The sequence below is a fragment of the Gossypium hirsutum genome, chromosome A09, assembly GCF_007990345.1.
Source record: "Gossypium hirsutum isolate 1008001.06 chromosome A09, Gossypium_hirsutum_v2.1, whole genome shotgun sequence".
Taxonomy (NCBI): Eukaryota; Viridiplantae; Streptophyta; class Magnoliopsida; order Malvales; family Malvaceae; genus Gossypium; species Gossypium hirsutum.
This window is the reverse complement of record NC_053432.1, coordinates 17,738,119-17,757,091: the sequence shown is the minus strand read 5'-3', so window position 1 is coordinate 17,757,091 and position 18,973 is coordinate 17,738,119. Positions and strand designations below refer to the sequence as shown.

The window sequence follows — 18,973 nt, the reverse complement described above, 5'->3', positions numbered from 1 at the left end:
TAAATTATTCATAATCACTTACTTATAAGTGCATCACATTTCCATGTAGCTCACATATCGAAAGATCATATTTATACTCACCTTTCATTGCCAAATTCTATATACAGTTTATACGTACTTGAATCGGATATACATTCACATAGTCATTTGTTTCTTGTAATATCCGTTGAACCCTTCTTAATCAATAAGGATACTTGGATAGCTTAGAAGACTCGTACAATGCCAGCGTCACAGATGTGGTCTTACATGTAATCAAATATCGATGCCACTGTCCCAGACAGGGTCTTACTTGAAAACATATACGATGCCAATGTCCCATACAGGGTCCTTGATAAACCGTAATTTATACATATTTTTATCCTATGCTTAGCCCATTTATGAATGGTTTCTCCTTAGATTTGGTGAATTCGATGCTCCTAATCCTTTAATTTCATGTTTTATACTTAGGAGAGCATAGAAGAGTAAAAAGAGTGAGAAACAAACCGAAAATGGAGAAAATGGACCCACTTGGGAAATCAACATGGCCTGGGCTTCCTCACAGGGCGGGTCACACGGCCGTGTCCATTTGGCAGGATTGAAGCATGACTTACACGGGTAGACTACACACTCGTGCCTATTCAACAGCCTTAACCCCGGGCTAGAGTAATCGCAAACGGGCGTGTCCCTGCCTAGCCCAAGTATAGTCCTATTCAGAAAAGGCCAATTTTTAGGGCTCTTAGGCATCCAAAAGCCTATTTAAACACCTGAGGAGGCACTTAAGAGGGGGACGCAGAGTTGGAAGTGAGGATTTACTCAAGGACAGCCGATTGATCCATCTTAAAAGCCGGATTCATCATCAAGACTGAAGATCTCCCTTCAAGTTCCTTCAGGATTTTTGGGTTTTCTTATGTTTTGATATCTTTATGCTTTTGAGATGTTTTCTTTCATAAATATGAACTAAACCCCCTAAATACCTAAAGGGAATGAAACCTAAGATGGATCTTGTTATTATTATCTGAATTGTATGATAAATATTTGACTTGTTCTTAATTATGTGTTCTTAATTCTTGTTTTGATATTCCAGGATATTTATTCAAGTTAAGCTCTTATTCAGAGGAGGAATAGACCCTGTCTAAGAGTGAATTTGTCATAATTAAGCGGAGTTGATTGCATGCCTAGAGATAGGATGATAAGATTTTTCCGGATTAGGCTAAAACCTAATAAGGGAATTCATAGATCGAGTTAATGCAATTCTAGGGTGTTAATTAAAAAGGAGATTTCAATTATTTAACCTAGGGTTAAACGTTATTAGTCTCGAGAGAGATAATAATATAACTTAGGGATTTCTATAGATCAAGTCAAATGAATAAATCGTCTGATTCAGAGTCAAATAACAAGTGAAGTCTAGGTGGATTTTTCCTTAGGTATTGTCTCAATCAATCGAATTTTCCCAAAAGTATTTTCCCAAGTATTCTTTCTATGCATTCTTAGTTAGTAATTAGTTTAGATAACCAAACCTCTTAATTTTTGGGCTAGATAATAAAAAGGAAGTAAATACTAGTACTCGTAGTTCCTTGGGGTTCGACAATCTGGTCTTGCTGAACTATACTACTGTTCGATAGGTACACTTGCCTTAATCATGATAATAAGTTAGTCTCAAGAAGGATTCATTTATAAATTTTTAAAATCTGTTACGAATATCACGCATCAAGTTTTTGGCACCATTGCTGGGGAACTAGGATATTAGGAACACTCGATTTTTATTACTTTAGCCATTTTACTTTTATTACAATTTAAATTTTTATTTTCTTTTCTAATTTTTCATTTATTTTCTTCTGACAATTTTTCTAGTTTATGACCAAAAGAAACCCGTCAAGACCACTACTATTCGATAGTGAGATCGATCGCACAATTCGCAAAAATCAAAGAGAAATAAGGCAAAGCTTAAGATAATAGAGGAAGAGCAAGGGGATGATACTTCAACCATAACCGATGAGATGGCTGAAAACCAAGAAAATCCGCTACCTCCTGCGATTGCTGTTAATCGGAATCCTACTCCGTGCACTATGTATGATTATGCTAAACCTTCTTTAACAGGAACTAAATTGAGCATAGTTAGACCTGCTGTAGCTACAAATACTTTTGAACTAAAACCTAACACAATTCAAATGATACATCAATTTGTTCAGTTTGATGGTTTGTAGGACAAAGATCCCAACGCTCACTTGGCAAACTTTTTGGAACTATGTGATACATTTAAAATTAATGGCGTTTCTGATAACGCCTTTCGCCTTCGGTTATTCCCTTTTTCATTGAGAAACAAAGCTACACAATGGTTGAATTCGTTACTACGAGGGTCAATCACTACTTGGGAAAAATGATCTAAAAGTTTTTATTAAAATATTTTTCGCCAGCTAAAACGGCTAAATTACGTAATGAGATCTCTTCTTTTGGGAAGATGGATTTAGAAACACTCTACGATGCATGGGAGAGATACAAGGACTTCTTGAGAAGATGCCCTCATCATGGGTTACCACTCTGGCTACAGGTTCAAACATTTCATAATGGCCTGAATCCTTCGACTCGACAAATGGTTGACGCAGCTACTGGCAGAACCATCAATAATAAGACACTTGAAGATGCCTATGAATTTATAGAAGAGATGTCAGTGAATAACTATCAGTGGCAAGTCATGAGGACAAAGCAAACAAAAACAGGCAGTGTTTATAACGTCGATTTGATCACCTAGCTCTCTAATCATGTAGAACTCTTGAATAAGAAAATTGATGGTTTTCTTAATTCTTCACAGGTTCACCTAGTAATGCAGTGCGAAGCAAGTGGAGGTGGATCAAGCAGTTCAGAATACCCACCTTATGGCCAAAACATGGAGAATGAGCAGTTGAATTACATGGGTAACAATCCTCGATCTCAAAACAATCCTTATAACAATACTTACAATGCATGTTGGAAGAACCACCCAAATTTTTCATGGGGAGGCCAAGGAAATCAGAGACCACCACCCCCTCCAAGCTTTCAGCAACCATCGTACCAGCAGGAGAAAAAGTCGAACCTTGAGGAGATGCTAACTAGATTCATCTCGGTGTTAGAAACTCATTTGCAGAATACCGAGACGGCACTCAAAAATCAACAAGCATAAATCTAGGGGCTCGAAACTCAGATTAGACAGCTCGCCAAGTTGATTTCTGAATGACCACAAGGTAGCCTGCTAAGCAACACTGAATCTAACCTAAAGGAGCAACTCAATGCGATTGCCATTCAAGATGAGGAAGGGTTAGTTGCAGAACTAAGGCCAAAAATAGTGGTAAGAAAAGGTAAGGATGAGGTAGGCCACAATGACCCAAAGCTGGTAAGTACAGAATATAAACCTCGTATGCCATACCCCAATGAGACAAGGAAAGACTGATCAGACAAACAATTTGGTAAATTCATTAAACTTTTAAGGAAACTACATATTAACTTACCATTTATTGAAGCCCTTTCGCAGATGCCAAACGCAGCCAAGTTTTTAAAGGAGCTTTTAACAAATAAACAAAAGTTGGATGAGGCATCGCATGTGGAGTTGAATACAGTTTGCTCAGCCATATTACAGAATAAGCTACCCAAAAAATTGAAGGATCTAGGGAGTTTTACGATACCTTGTTTAATTCGTAGTTTAGATGTTCATAATGCATTGGCTGACTTAGGGGCAAGCATTAATGTTATGCCTTATAAAATGTTTAAACAGCTAGGTCTTGGGAAACCCAAACATACTAGGATGAGCATTCAATTGGCTGATAAAACCATTAGATTTCCTAAGAGTGTCATTGAAGATGTTCTTGTTAAGATTGGTAAATTTATATACCCAGTAGACTTTGTTGTTATAGACATTGAAGAGGATAGTAACGCACCTTTAATTTTAGGACGACCCCTTTTAGCAACTGCTAGAACCATTATTGATGTTGGTACAGGTGAATTCACACTTCGTGTGGGAGACGAAACAATCACCCTTCAAGCTCGTAATTCGAGTAACACATTGAAAATTGAAGGTGGGTGTATAAATCATTCTACTAGTACTGATCATGTGGTGAAACCCACTGCGCAGGAAATAGCTACGAAGAACGCATATGAGTCGTGTTCAAACAATAACAAATGACCTATCTATGAAGAACGAAGGCTACAAATCGAGGAGCTAGATGAATGGCGGACACAAAAATCAAGAATACCTAATAAATTGAAACCGAGCCAGGACAAGCTCAATACCTCACCAAATCAACTTAAGGTTGGAGACAAAGTACTACTAGATGCAGCAGATCCTCGCATTGCCACTCCTGAACCTAATGAAGAACTTCTTCTTACGGTATTCAGTATTTTCCCATATAGTACAATTGAGGTAATTTATCCCAAATTCAGCACATGTAAGGTAAACAATACTAGTCTTAAACCTTATGTTGATAAAGTTGATAGAAGGGATGAGGAGTGTAAACTCCTCGCACCACCTTGACCATGCGGAAGAGAGGTAAGTCAAGCTTAGACTATAAATAAGCGCTTCTCGGGAGGCAACTCGAGCCCTAACAGTGTTAATTTCTTTAAATTTTAGTATTTAACATCTAACATACTAACCGAATCATGGAATGTAGGCTTTCTAAAGACCACATGGCCAGGCACACGGGCGTGCATTAGGCCATGTGAAAATAGGGCAAGTCTTTTTCCCCAACACGGGATGCAATAAGTTGCTACAGCCATGCAAAATGATCGTGGGTGAAACTGCCAAAACAACATAGGCATGCGACACGCCCGTGCCTTGAAACCTTCATCGACACTGTCAAAATGAACACGAGCATAGACCTATGTACACGGACGTGGGAGAAGTGAATGAAGCAAGACACGGTCGTGTGCACCCACACGCCCAAGCAACACGGGCGTCGGCTGAATGTCAGACGTGTCCAAATTTAAAAATCGCAAAACACACGGGCAAAAATTAGGACACACGGGCTTGTGCCCCAAAATCTATATCAACCCCTCACTATTCATCATCTCCCTCTCCAAAAATCCCTAATCCTAACCGCTGCAACTCCACACGCCCTACCCCCCACGCCCGTGCGCCACCTACAACACCGATTCCAACGCCCTAAGCTCCTTCCTTTTGCGTTTGTTTACTCTTTTCTCTCTATTTTCTTTAAATATGTTGCTTATTTCATGATTTCTCTGCTCTATTGAACTATTTTGAATGAATATTCATAGTTAGAATATTAAAATACTCATGCTTGTTTTATAAAAATTTTGTCATTTTAGTTACTACATTATGCTATACTCTTTCATTTTTCCTTGTTTCCATGAAATCTATGCTTTTCCACATACATTCATTTATTATTCCCATAATCCTATAACTTGATCTATTTAGTTGTTTTATTTTGTACATCTAGTACATAAATCTCACGAAATATTCATATTTAGTCTTGATTTTCCATACTATTCTTGGGGCATAGTGGTTGAACTTCGATTTTTCAATGCAGGTACAGTGTCGTCCTCACGTGGTAAGAAGATCATTGTTCCCGCCTCGAAGAAGAGGAAAGGAGTAGCGTCATCTTTGAGTCCTACCATAAAAATTAGGGACCCATTTCTCCAGGTTCCCCTAGGACCCCAGGAGGAATTATATCATATATTACGGGCCTGACCCTCAGGTGTGGGCTGCTGCATTGACAGGGCCGCACTATAACAGGTTCATTTGGCTGACACGGTCTGAGCCCTTCTGACGACTGACCCGTGGGGGCTCTTCTTTGAAATTGTCGAGCCAATGTATCTCGAGTTCACATTGGAGGCCCGCTCGACATTCCATCTTCAGACCATCATGACCAATTTCGATGAGCTTGGAACGGTCCAGTTCCGCCTTGGTGGTCTAGTATGCCAGTTGAGTGTACCCGAGTTTAGGATTACACTAAGGCTATACACGGAGGAGTTCGTGGACGACAATGAACTCAACACCCTCCACTGCCACATCCACTACACCCCCTCAAAATGCTGGAAGGACTTCGTCCCTGCCTCGGCCAGCTACGATCCTAGCCACTGCAAGGCATCAGCTCTCCCTGTATCCTTGAGGTATCTACACGCTCACACTCTGACAGGAGACGAGAGAGCACCAGCGTCGTCACCACCCACAATGCCTATTTCTTATGGAGTATGGCGAATGGGCATGTCATCGACCTCGCCTACTTTCTTGCCCTCGCCATTCGCCATCAGACAGAGCGGTACAGGAGAGGGGTCATCTCTATCGGGCCCTATGTGACTCGATTGGCTTGGCACTTTGGGCTTCTCAACACAGCAGCACAATCATCCTCCCTTACTCTCATCTGCCAGATGCCCTCACAGGGCATCTCGAGCACGCTAAGTACGAGGATGATAGAGAAATGACGCGGCACATACCCTCCTCAGTATCGCCTCACCCAGTCCACTGAGGAGGAGAACCCAGAGGACATTACTGATGATGTCCCTCCACGTCACGAGGATCCACCGACTCAGCCACCACCTCCTCATCGTCCAGTTCATGCGGCAGCTTCATATTCTGACATCTCTGAGCGCCTTACACGATTTGAGCAGCAGTGTTTTCAGCGTTTTGATCACATTGATGCTGCACTTCACCAGATTTGTCAGCACCTTCACATCTCATCGCCACCCCCACCTTGCGAACCATCTAGCGATGAAGATGTGTAAAAACTTTTATTTATTATTTTATGTTTTTACTTTTATTCTATTTGAAGACTATTTTTTATTTTTCTTGAAGCTTATTTTTATTAGGTTTTATAATTATTATTTTACAATTTTAAATTTTGGCTATTTCATTACAAGTAATTATGCTTTTTTATATTCCTTAAAAAGTTCTTGATTCTATCACAGTTATAAAGAGGTCCAAAGCTCATCATCGCATAGGAACTAAAAACTCCAACGGGAAAGGTTCTCCACAACTGCCATGTCCTGCTCGACCACGACCATAGGTACCACCAGATATAATATTCTTTTGGCGCAGGATGTATGGATTAATGAACCTCTACCACCACCAGAGTATCCTCCTCCATTCTCATCATTGCTTTGGCTGATTATTCTCCATAACTCTGATTTAAGGAGTCCATTCATATTTAGGAATTTTCACTTCTCTCCCTATCTTATGATTATATATCTATCTTTTTCAATATATCTATCTTTGTACATTGAGGGCAATGTACATCATAAGTGTGGGGGGTCTTTTATATCATCATTAGAAATCCTTGAATTTTGTCTTATTATCACGTGAATTACTCATATAACTATTAGAATGAATTTTAATTAATTTATTATTTTTATTGATATATCTTGAATTAAAACATAAGTAATTATGCATTGATTGTTTAAACTTTAAGACATTAAGGAATCAAGCATGAAAGTTGATTTTTGAAGAATTAAAAACTTTTAAATTGTTCTCCTAAGTTTAGGTTTTATCTTGAGTTGAAATTCACAAGTTTAAACATCAAAAAGCCATAATTTTTGTGAGATCTTGAGCCTTTAGAGCATATTTTATTCCTTTCATGCTCACTTTCATTATGAGTGCGTCAGTTTTGTTATTCTAGAACTTGCTTGATTATGCATGTCAAGACCACACCATTTGATTTGATATGTCAAGATGATAAAGGCACTTAGGTTTAACCCACTCAGTCAACAAAAGCCTACCTCCATAATTAACTCTTAGTGAACCCTAACAAACCATTAATTGATTTACCCTCAATATTAACCCATAACCTATTATTGTTGAAATCCCCTAATTTGATCCCTATTTTTGTCGAGATTTGATTTGAACAAATTGCTTAGCTATGTTTTGTTCTTCTATGTATTTGACTTGTTCTAAAAAAAAGTGTACTTCAATACATATTAGTTGTAATTCGTCATTTTTGAGCTTAAGTATCCATATTCTGAGAAGAAGCTCACTTGTATTCAACTGATAACTAGTCATTTTTCTAGCTAGGTAAATTTTCAATTCAATCTCGTTTCTAACCTTTTCTTTCAGCTTGTGACCACACCCCTAACCAAAGCCACGTTATAACCCACTAAAAAGACCTTTTTTGATTGATGTATCAGTTCAATGTATAGCGGTGGAATTTGATTTTCAAGAAGCCTATGGTAATAGCTTTTCATATTGACTAATGAGTGCTTTAATTGATGTCGTTAAACACCTTGAGTGATTTGAGTGAATCTTTAGAGAAGATGTTAAACTTTACGATATTTTGATCAAAGGTAATCGCTTAGATGAGGGGAGACACCTATGTTTTTGTGATACAATGCTGAACTTGGAATGTTTGAAACTTTGGTGTACTTTTAGTTGAATTTTCAATGTACGAGTACTTATGGATTATTTTGAGATCTTATTGATAGGGATTATAAATTGAGAAAAATTAATTTTGATTGTGAGCTGAGGATTTTGCTTGAGGGCAAGCAAATGCTTAAGTGTGGGGGTATTTGATAAACCGTAATTTATACATATTTTTATCCCAAGCATAGCCCATTTATGAATGGTTTCTCCTTAGATTTGGTGAATTCAATGCTCTTAAAAATCCTTTAATTTCATGTTTTATACTTAGGAGAGCATAGAGAGTAAAAACAGTGAGAAACGAGCCGAAAATGGAGAAAATTGACCCACGTGGGAAATCAACATAGCCTGGACTTCCTCACATGGGCGTGTCACACGGCCGTGTCCATTTGGTAGGATTGAAGCACGACTTACACGGGTAGACTACATGCCCGTGCCTATTCAACAACCTTGACCACGGGTTGGAGTAATCGCACACGGGGGTGTAACAGTCCAGTTTTGACCCTACTCAGAATAGTGGTTTCGGGACCAAAAATTCGAGTTTGAAAAATATTTTAATATTATTTTTTGTACCTGTGATATGTGAATTTACATCTGTGAAATTTCTGTGATTTAATTTTTCTGTTTCTATGCTTAATTATGAAAAAGGATTAAATCGCTTAAAGTGTAAAAGTTGAGTGCTAGATGCTAAAGCACCTATTTGGATTGGCTTTTAAAATAAAAGTCCTTGCATGTCAAATTTACCATTTATTTTATTGTTGGACAAAAATGGTCATGTAGTTGGTGAATTTAATGTTATATCATTAAGGGCAAAATGGTAAAAGGTATTATAATGCTTATTATAATAAAATGAAAACAAAAAGGTGGCTTATTATCATGAATATTAGCCAAAAATCAGCCAAAGAAAGAAGGGTTTGAAGCTTTTGTACATTTGGCACTTTGGTAGCTAAATTGAGGTATGAAATTTGTTTGGTTTTTGATAATTTCTACGTTTCTGTGATCGTTGCTTCGTGTTCTTCAAAACCCATGTCTGAATTTCTATTTCTGTTAAAGATTTCACGAAATACGATTGTTGATATCATGAGTTTTGTGATGTTTTTGAATGAATTATGAAGGCTTGGTAGATGGTTTATAAGTTTTGTCTTTGAGTTTTTGATGAAATTGAACTATTTGGGTTAAATTTTGAAAATGAGGTTTTGAAGGACTAAATTGTGAATTAAACATGTTGTTTGGGCTTATATAGAATCCATGAAAATTCAGCTAGCCCTTGTTGCAAAGAAATTTTGCATATTTGTGATTTTATGAAAAATAGACTAAATTGTCAAAGTGTGAAAATATAAGGGCTAAAATGCAAAGTGCCCTAAATATGTGTATATGGATTATATTGAATGAAATGAATGATTGAATGGTTGAATTTGTATTGTTTTAGATCAAGAACAAAGAAAATCAGACTTAGATCAGGGGAAGTCCAAAATAGTTGAATAGACGACTCGTTTTATCCGAAATCTGTCTGAGGTAAGTCAAATTATAATTATGTGTTAATTGAAATAAATTCTGCACATATAAATTGTAATGTGTATTGGATGGCCTTGAGTGTATGATGAATATCTTTTGAGTAAAGTATGATAATATGTTAATATCTGAAAAGCTCTGTATGTTTCTAAGAAAAGTTGACATCTATCTGAGACATCGTGTAAGACCATGTCTGGGACACAGGCCTCGATTGAGATTTACGTATAAGACCATGTTTGGGACATCGGCATCGTATCTGATTTTGTGTAAGACCTTGTCTGGGATAGAGGTATCGATATTGAATTACATGTAAGACCACGTCTGGGATGTCGGCATTGTACTTTTTTATGAGCATCTATATCGTTCCTGACCCGTCTGGTGATAGCGTACAAAATCTGAGATTGAGTATATGAAATGTATAACCTATGCAGGTCGTTTGTATCATACTAAATTTTTGAATATGAAAAACTCTGTCTCTGTGAAATATGTATGGAAATGAAGCATGGCATATATGCAAACAAAGGAGCATGGTTAAGTTTATGAATTATTCTATGAAATGGTTATGAATCTTTATGGGTGAATTGTATTTATATGCTTTAGTAGTTAGACCAATTGTATTTGGCATACTATGCTCTTTGTAGCTTACTCTGTGTGTTTATTGTCTGTTTTACAGTTGTCGTAGCTACTAAAGGCTTGGGGATAGTCGAGGATTGTCACCACACTATCAATCTCATTTTGGTACTTTTGAAAGTGTACATATTTTAAAGTATGGCATGTATAGGCTAGAAGGTTTAAGTATTAAGTTTTGAAATGTAAATATAGGTTATGCAATGAAAGTTGCCTATCAAATGGTATGTTTGTGTTAAGTTTTGGTATGGTTTGAATGAGTTGTTGAATGATGATGAAATAGTTGTAATGAAGCATGTTTTGAGCATGAATTGGCTGAATATTTTGTATGAATGTTGTTTAATTTGGCTTGTAGGAATGACCCATAAAGGGGTGGCAAATTGGCTTAAAACAAGCCTATATTGTGCCACACGACCATAGCACACGGGCGTGTTTGTTGGTCGTGGGCTTATGTCAGTAGCTAGCTAAGAATCACACGGTCGTGGCATATGGGTGTGTCTGTTGGCCGTGGGAATAAGTCAGTGTATAAGCTTTGTTTTAGCATGGCTGGTTCACATGGACATGTCTGATGCTCGTGTGGGGCACACGGCCTGGTCACATGGGCGTGTGACCTCTATAGAATTGAAAATTTTTAAAAGTTTTGAACTTTATGAATATGTTCGGTTTAGTCCTGAATGTCTCTTAAAAGTACATTTTAGGCCTCATGGACCATCTTAGGAGATGATTGCTTATGAAATGATGTTATATGATATCTGTGATTCTAAATTGGTTTGAAATGTTCTGTTTGTCTAGTAATGCCACGTAACCCTAATTCGATATCGGTTACGGGTTAGGGGTGTTACAGGCATGTCACACAGGGGTGTCCCTGCCGAGCCCAAGTATAGTCCTATTCGGAAAAGGCGAATTTTTAGGGCTCTTAGGCATCAGAAAGCCTATTTAAACACCTGAGGAGGCACTTAAGAGGGGAACGCAGAGTAGGAAGTGAGGATTTACTCAAGGAAAGCTGATTGATCCATCTCAGAAGTCGGATTCATCATCAAGACTGAAGATCTCTCTTCAAGTTCCTTCAGAAGTTTTGGGTTTTCTTATGTTTTGATATATTTACACTTTTGATATGTTTTCTTTCATAAATATGAACTAAACCCTTAAATACCTAAAGGGAATGAAACCTAAGATGGATCTTGTTATCATTATCTAAATTGTATGATAAATATTTGACTTGTTCTTAATTATGTGTTCTTAATTCTTGTTTTGATATTCCAGGATATTGATTCAAGTTAAGCTCTTATTTAGAGGTGGAATAGACCCTGTCTAAGAGTGAATTTGTCATAATTAAGCTGAGTTGATTGCACGCCTAGAGATAGGGTGATAAGATTTTGGTGGATTAGGGTGAAACCTAATAAGGGAATCCATAGATTGAGTTAATGCAATTCTAGTGTGTTAATTAGAAAGAGATTTCAATTATTCAACCTAGGGTTAGACGTTATTAGTCTTGAGAGAGATAATAATACAACTTAGGGATTTCTACGGATCAAGTCAAATGAATAAATCGTCTGATTCATAGTCAAATAACAAGTGAAGTCTAGGTGGATTTTTCCTTAGGTATTGTCTCAATCAATCGAATTTTCCCAAAAGTATTTTCCCAAGTTTTCTTTCTGTGCATTCTTAGTTAGTAATTAGTTTAGATAACCAAATCTCTTAATTTTTAGGCTAGATAATAAAAAGGAAGTAAATACTAGTACTCGTAGTTCCTTTGGATTCGACAATTCAGTCTTGCTGAACTATACTACTGTTCGATAGGTACACTTGCGTTAATCGTGATAATAAGTTAGTCTCAAGAACGATTCATTTATAAATTTTTAAAACCTATTACGAATATCACGCATCAGTCTTACACGTAAATCTCAAATCGATGCCAACGTCCCAGACATGGTCTTACACGATAACTCATATCGAAATCCTATGTCATGACAAATATATCCTAACTATTCCTATGGTTTATACGGGACTTTTCGAACGTCGTCGTATTATCGAAACTTTCTCGAATTTCACATATTCATCTTCCATATTCATTCATCAAAATTCAAACACATATAAGCATCAATTAATCAACACAAATACATTTATTTGTATATCGACTTACCTCGTACGAAAATGAACGGATTTGACCGACTACTCGACCACTTTTGACTTTCCCTGATCTAATTCGGTTTTCTTTGGTTCTTGATCTATACACATTCAAATTTGAATCTTTTATTCACCAAATCATTGAATTCAATCCATTTATACATATTTAGGGCATTTTACAAATTAGACCTCATATTTTCACATTTTAACACTTGTGTCCCTATTTCATAAAATCACAAAATATGCATAATTTCATTGCATATATGCCTAGCTGAATTTTTCTTTAACTCATATAAGCCCACATATTTCTTTTATTTCACATTTTAGTCCCTCAATTTCTCATTTTCACAAATTAGTCCAAAATACTCAAAATCATTAAAAATTCAAATACAAAACATATTAACCCAACACATATCTTTCATTTCCATCAACTAACATCACAAAACTTACAATTTCATCAATATCATAGCTAAAATTCATCATCAAATTCAGAAATTGAGACATGGGCTTGATATATTACTAAGCAACTGTAATGGCCTAAATTCAAGGTTATCGGAACAATGGTTTCGTAACCATAGATCCGATTTAAAGAGAAATTTATTTCAATATTTTTGCTTGAAAATTGATATGATAGGAAAATCATATGAAAATATTGATAGAAAAATTTTACTGATTTAGTGATTAGATAGAAAAAGAAATTATTGAAGAAATTGGGTAAAAACAAGGTATCGAGACCTCTATCTCGTACAACCGAGTCAAAAATAATTTTATAAATATTTATGAAATGTTATTAATGTGGTATTAAATTTCGTTAGGAAATTTTAATGTTTGGGTAGTCAATTAAATGAAAAGGACTAAATTATAATAGGTGTAAAAGTTGCTAGAGTGATTAAATAGCTTAAGAGTCTAATGAGAAAGGATTTAAAAGGCAATTAGACCCAAAAGCCATTTGGGCTGGACGGCAAGGGTATGAAATCAACAGAAAAATTGATAAATTAAGGGTAAAATTGGAATATTGCAAAATTAACTAAATAAAGCTAGTACTCAATAGAAAATATCTAGATTTCTCTTCATTTCTCTTCAATTCTAGCAGCTAAAAATGCCATAGGAGGGTTCTCTAAGTTGGTATTTCATAATTTTTGCACCAAATCCGGAAGATTCAAATACGAAGCTATATCGAGGAAAGGAAAAAGTTCGGGATTAGTAGATTTTTATTGTTTACAAACAAGTATCAAGGTAAGTTCATGTAACTTGAATTATATTCTTAAATGCTTGAAATGTATGTTTTTGATATGTGAAAATGATTTGAATGTTCATTGTATGAAAATTAATGAAACATTGATATATTTGATAAAATGGGAAGAAATCCTGGTTGAATGAAAGGAAAATTTGATGGATATCTGAAAAGGAATTGACGGTAAAAAGGATCTAGCCCGGACGGGTGATCCTATCTTGATATAGCCCTCCCGAAGAATATGTGTAAAATGGATTTAGCCCGGACGGGTAATCCGAATTAGGGTCTGAATTTAGCCTGGACTGGTAATTCAAATCCAAGCTCATTAGAGTAATTGTCGTTGCAGGGGATTTAGCCTGGACTGGTAATCCCGACAATACTCTATGAGTTTATATTGCGGGGGATTTAGCCTGGACTGGTAATCCCGCTGCAAGGTTGAGGTTCGCGGGAGTGTGCTGTGACAGCCCTAAAGTGACCCTAGTTGGAAAGCGGTTTCGGGACCGCTAAACCGAGTCACCAAATTATTTGAATATGATATTTATTGTCCAAAATATGTGAATATGAATGTGTGAAAGTTTTAAGCTTCGATTTAGTAAATTGCATGTGAATTTAGTCAATAGGACTTATGTGTGACACTTTTGAAATGTGATAGGTTAATCTATAAGGATCTATTAGTGCATGTAATCAAAAGGGTGGACTTGCATGTCAATTTTCCCCCCTAATTAATAGTGGCCGGCCATGAGCATGAGGGTGGACAAAATGTTATGGCTAAAAAACATGTCATGAACATGTTGGGTTAATGCTTTATGTTAGGAAAAATAAAATAAGGAGTATGGGCAATAAAATAATAATGGGAAGGTAAATGATGATGAAAAAAAAGAAAGAAAAAAAGCTCTCATGTTGTTCTTGGCCGAATAGAAGAAAGAAAAAGAAAGAAAAAAAAAGCTCTCATGTTGTTCTTGGCCGAATAGAAGAAAGAAAAAGAAGGAAAAAGAGCTTTGAGGAAATCGGCTATGGTGGTTTGCTAGACTAAGGTATGTTTGATGATGTTCCATGAGATGCATGCATGTTTTAGTTGTTAGCTTGAGTTCTACCTAGCCCATGGTCTAAATCTTGCTATGTGATGGAGATGACATTCGGCCATGGATGTATCATTCTTGCTTGGTGTTGATATTGTGTTGATGAGATATCAAGTTATTCTTGTGACCCAAGTTGAGATTTGGATTTTGGAATGAGTAAGGTTTTCGGCTATGGTAATTATAAGGGTGATGGATGTTGTTTCATGCTAAATCTAAATGAACAATGTTAGTGCTTATATCTCGATATTTATGAATTTCTTTCTTGGTTTTACCTCAAACCATGAAGTATTTTTAATTGGTGTTGTTAGAGGTTTCGGTCATGGGATTATAAGCTTGTTAGTTTTGATGGTGAAATTTATGCCTTGTAAAGGTAAATGGTTTAAAGGAACATTCGGCCATGATGTAAAAATTATGGTGAAGTGATGTTAAATGCTTTGAATATTGAATATATATATATTGTTATAAGTTGAATTTTAGGTTTGCTAAATTGTCTTTGTCATTGCCGAATGTGTGTATAGTTAAAGAGAATTTGTTTAAGTGCTTAGTTAATTGATATTGAGTTAATGATATGTGTATTTGGTCATAAAGTTGCACATGAGGAAATGTTAGATTAATGGTATTAAATTGCTTAATGTGATTAAAAATGCGTATGACCATTTTGTATTTGAGCTAAAGGTGGCCATTTCACCTATCAAATTCATTGTCATATTCGGCCATAAGCTAGCATAATGAGGCTTTAATAAGTTAAATTTGTTTGAATTAGCTCAAGAGCTTAGAGGACCAAAGTTGGATAAGGGAAAGGAAAAAGTGATCGAATAGCCGTCGAAATCGTTCGACAACATCCGAGGTAAGTTTTCGAGTAATGAAACTTAGATTATGATTCGATTAGATTATGTTATAAGCAAATCAAAATCATGCCCTTTGTATGTAGCTATTGAGCCGAAAATGATAATGCTTGATAAGTGAATTGTGTTTGAATTCTAGTTATGAAAATGAAATATTGATGTGTCATGATTTATTGATATGTGCATGGATATTCGGATTGATAACCGGGCTAAGTCCCGAAGGCATTTGTGCTAGTGACTAATTTCGGGCTAAGCCCGAAGGCATTTGTGCGAGTTACTATATCCGGGATAAGTCCCGAAGGCATTTGTGCGAGTTACTATATCCGGGCTAAGTCCCGAAGGCACTTGTATGAGTTACTATAACCGGGCTAAGTCCCGAAGGCATTTGTGCGAGTTACTATAACCGGGCTAAGTCCCGAAGGCATTTGAGCTAGTAGCTATATCCGGCTAAACTCCGAAGGTACTTGGTTTGGGAATGAGCGATCTTGCTGTAAATTTCAAATTAATACGCTCATAAAATCCAAACAATGAGGTATGTTTCGTATATGCATCGGAAAAGTCGATTCATTTTAAATAGTATTCGTTCAATTGATTAACGAATTTTCGGCCTTTAGTTAGGTTTGATACCTTGTGAATGAATATATTGATTGAAGCGTGAAGTAAGTATGTTTATGAGAATGTGCATATATGAAGTTATCCATTTCGCCATATGAATGTTATACCTTAGCCGAAACTAATTTCATTATTCAAAACTTACTAAGCATTAAATGCTTACTCCGTTTCTTTGATTCTCTGTTTTATAGATTTTGGTTCGTCAGCTATCGGACTTGGGATTGTCGAAGTCAAAGTCGTCCACACTATGAAAGCCCCCTTGGTACACTTTTGATTGAACCCTGAAATGGCATGTATAGGACTACCCTTTTTGTTGTTGGTCATGTACCCTTTGGTTTTGTATAAATTTGGATAGCCATGCGAAAATGGCTTATATACACTTTGAGCATAGCATTATAATCGTCTTGTATGTTGTTTATTGAGAGGTATGGAAATGTTTGGTAATGATTAGCCATTGGGAATGGTTAATTATGATTATTTTGATGCTATGTATGACAAACTCTAGTTGATTCATGGAAAACCAGGAAATAGGTAAGGTTTACCTAAAAAAAACAGATGCTGACAGCAGTAGTGGTGTGGATTTGAAAAATCACTAAAAATAGTAAGAATGGAATTAAATAGTGAATAAATTATGTAATCTAACCTTGATGAATGTACTTTCATATGGAAGAAACGAAACGGTCATATGAGTCGTATTTTAAGAGATATTTAAGTTTTTGTGGGACAGGGCCAGAGCGATTTCTGGATCCCCTGATCTGACTTTGGAAATTCATTATAAATTAACAAGAGATAATTTGAAGTCATGCCTTATATGTATAGATTCATTTTTGAGTCTAGTTGTATTAGAAACAAACGGAATAAGTATTGAAGCCTTGTACAGGGAGATATTTAAGTCGTAATGTATGAAGGTCAGAGCAGTCGAACCCTGTAACAGGGGAGACTTTAACTAATAAAATGTACTAATTGGCCTTACAAAAAATTCTAGAAAAAAAACTTGTAGATGGATATATGAGTCTAGTTTCAGGGAAAATTTACGAAACTGATTTTCGAGTTTTGGAACTCAAGATATGATTTTTAAGGTGACAGTGACGCAGTTAGCTAGCTAGTCTGGAAATTTTTGAAATGGACTGTAAAAATAAGGGAATTAAGTCTGTTAACCCCTCGTGTCCGACTCCGGAAACGGTCTCGGGTACGGGGTGTTACAATTTTATTGGTATCAGAGCGACGATTTAGTCGATTCTAGGACTACCGTAATACGTTTGGGTCTAGCTATACATGCCATTTTGTGATTATTTGATAGTGTGGTGATTTCTGACATTTGCAAATGTGTTTATTTATAGCAATGGATCCCGATCCCGACCGAGCGGTAGCTGATGATCTTGAGAGTGTAGCGCCTGCTCCCGCACAAGGGACAGCGCCGGCGGACTCTCAACCTATTGCTAGCAATCCGAATGATGAGGCTAGGCAAGCTTTTTATAGCGTGATGAATGATTGGTTTAACCAATACATTCGAACTAATACAGCTGTTCCACAACCTCCATTCCTGACTAATGCCAACCCGCACCTACAATACCTCCGGCAACCGACCAAATAAGGTCAAATAAGCCCCCAGTTGATAGAATCCGAAAACACGGGGCTACTGAATTTAAAGCTATGGACAGCGATGATGCCGAGCAAGCTGAATTTTGGTTGGACAAGACTATTTGGGTACTTGATGAGCTATCTCCTTGCTATGTGATTCTGCCTACTATTCGTGGAATACGTTGACTTCTGTTGTGCCCAAAGATCAAGTAACTTGGGAGTTTTTCCAAACCGAGTTTCGGAAAAAAGTATATCAGTCAGAGATTCATGGATCAAAAACGGAAGGAATTTCTTGAACTTAAACAAGGTTCCATGACGGTTACCGACTATGAACGAAAGTTTGTAAGGCTTAGCCGGTACGCTCGAGAATGCATTTCTTCAGAAGCCGTAATGTGTAAACGTTTCGAGGATGGACTGAATGATGATATAAAGTTGTATGTTGGCATTTTGGAAATCTGAGAATTTGTGGTACTTGTCGAGCGAGCTTGCAAAGCTGAGGAGCTCAGTATGGAGAAAAGAAAAGCTGATATGGGAGCAAAGGAGTTTCGTAAGAGGTCTTTGGGGAGGCCCTTTCAACAGTCATCGAAGAAATTTAGAGATGATTTGGGCCGATCTAGAGACACTTCGGGTTTTTCTAGACGAGATCGTGATCGACCCCCTATGAGTGCACGAGTCACTTCAGTCGCCAGTGTTGGAAATGATCGTCGAGACAGAACGGAGTGTCCGTATTGTGGTAAATGGCATTTGGGGAGTTGTAGATTCCATGACCGCTCCTGTTACAAGTGCGGATCAGTTGACCACTTTATTAAAGATTGCCCGAGGTTGTCTAAACAGGATGTAAATCAGAGTGGGAAACCTGGTGCTACTACTGCTCGGGGTAGACCATCTAGGAATACGGGCAATGCTAGTGGCAGTCAGAGAGGATCTAGAGATGCTACAACCAGATCTGAGGTTCGTGCTCCTGCTAGAGCTTATGCTATACGTGCACGCGAGGATTCTTCTTCGCTTGATGTTATTACCGGTACTTTCACTCTCTTTGATACTA

The 18,973-nt window shown here is 37.0% G+C and overlaps 1 non-coding gene across 1 annotated transcript; it reads right to left on the bottom strand.

Annotated features, from left to right (window-relative positions):
- Positions 1-2,404: 2,404 nt before the first annotated feature.
- LOC121207338 (small nucleolar RNA R71) lies at positions 2,405-2,511 on the bottom strand. Its single transcript, XR_005902429.1, has one exon. It is a non-coding gene; the product is annotated as a small nucleolar RNA R71 (small nucleolar RNA).
- Positions 2,512-18,973: the final 16,462 nt, after the last annotated feature.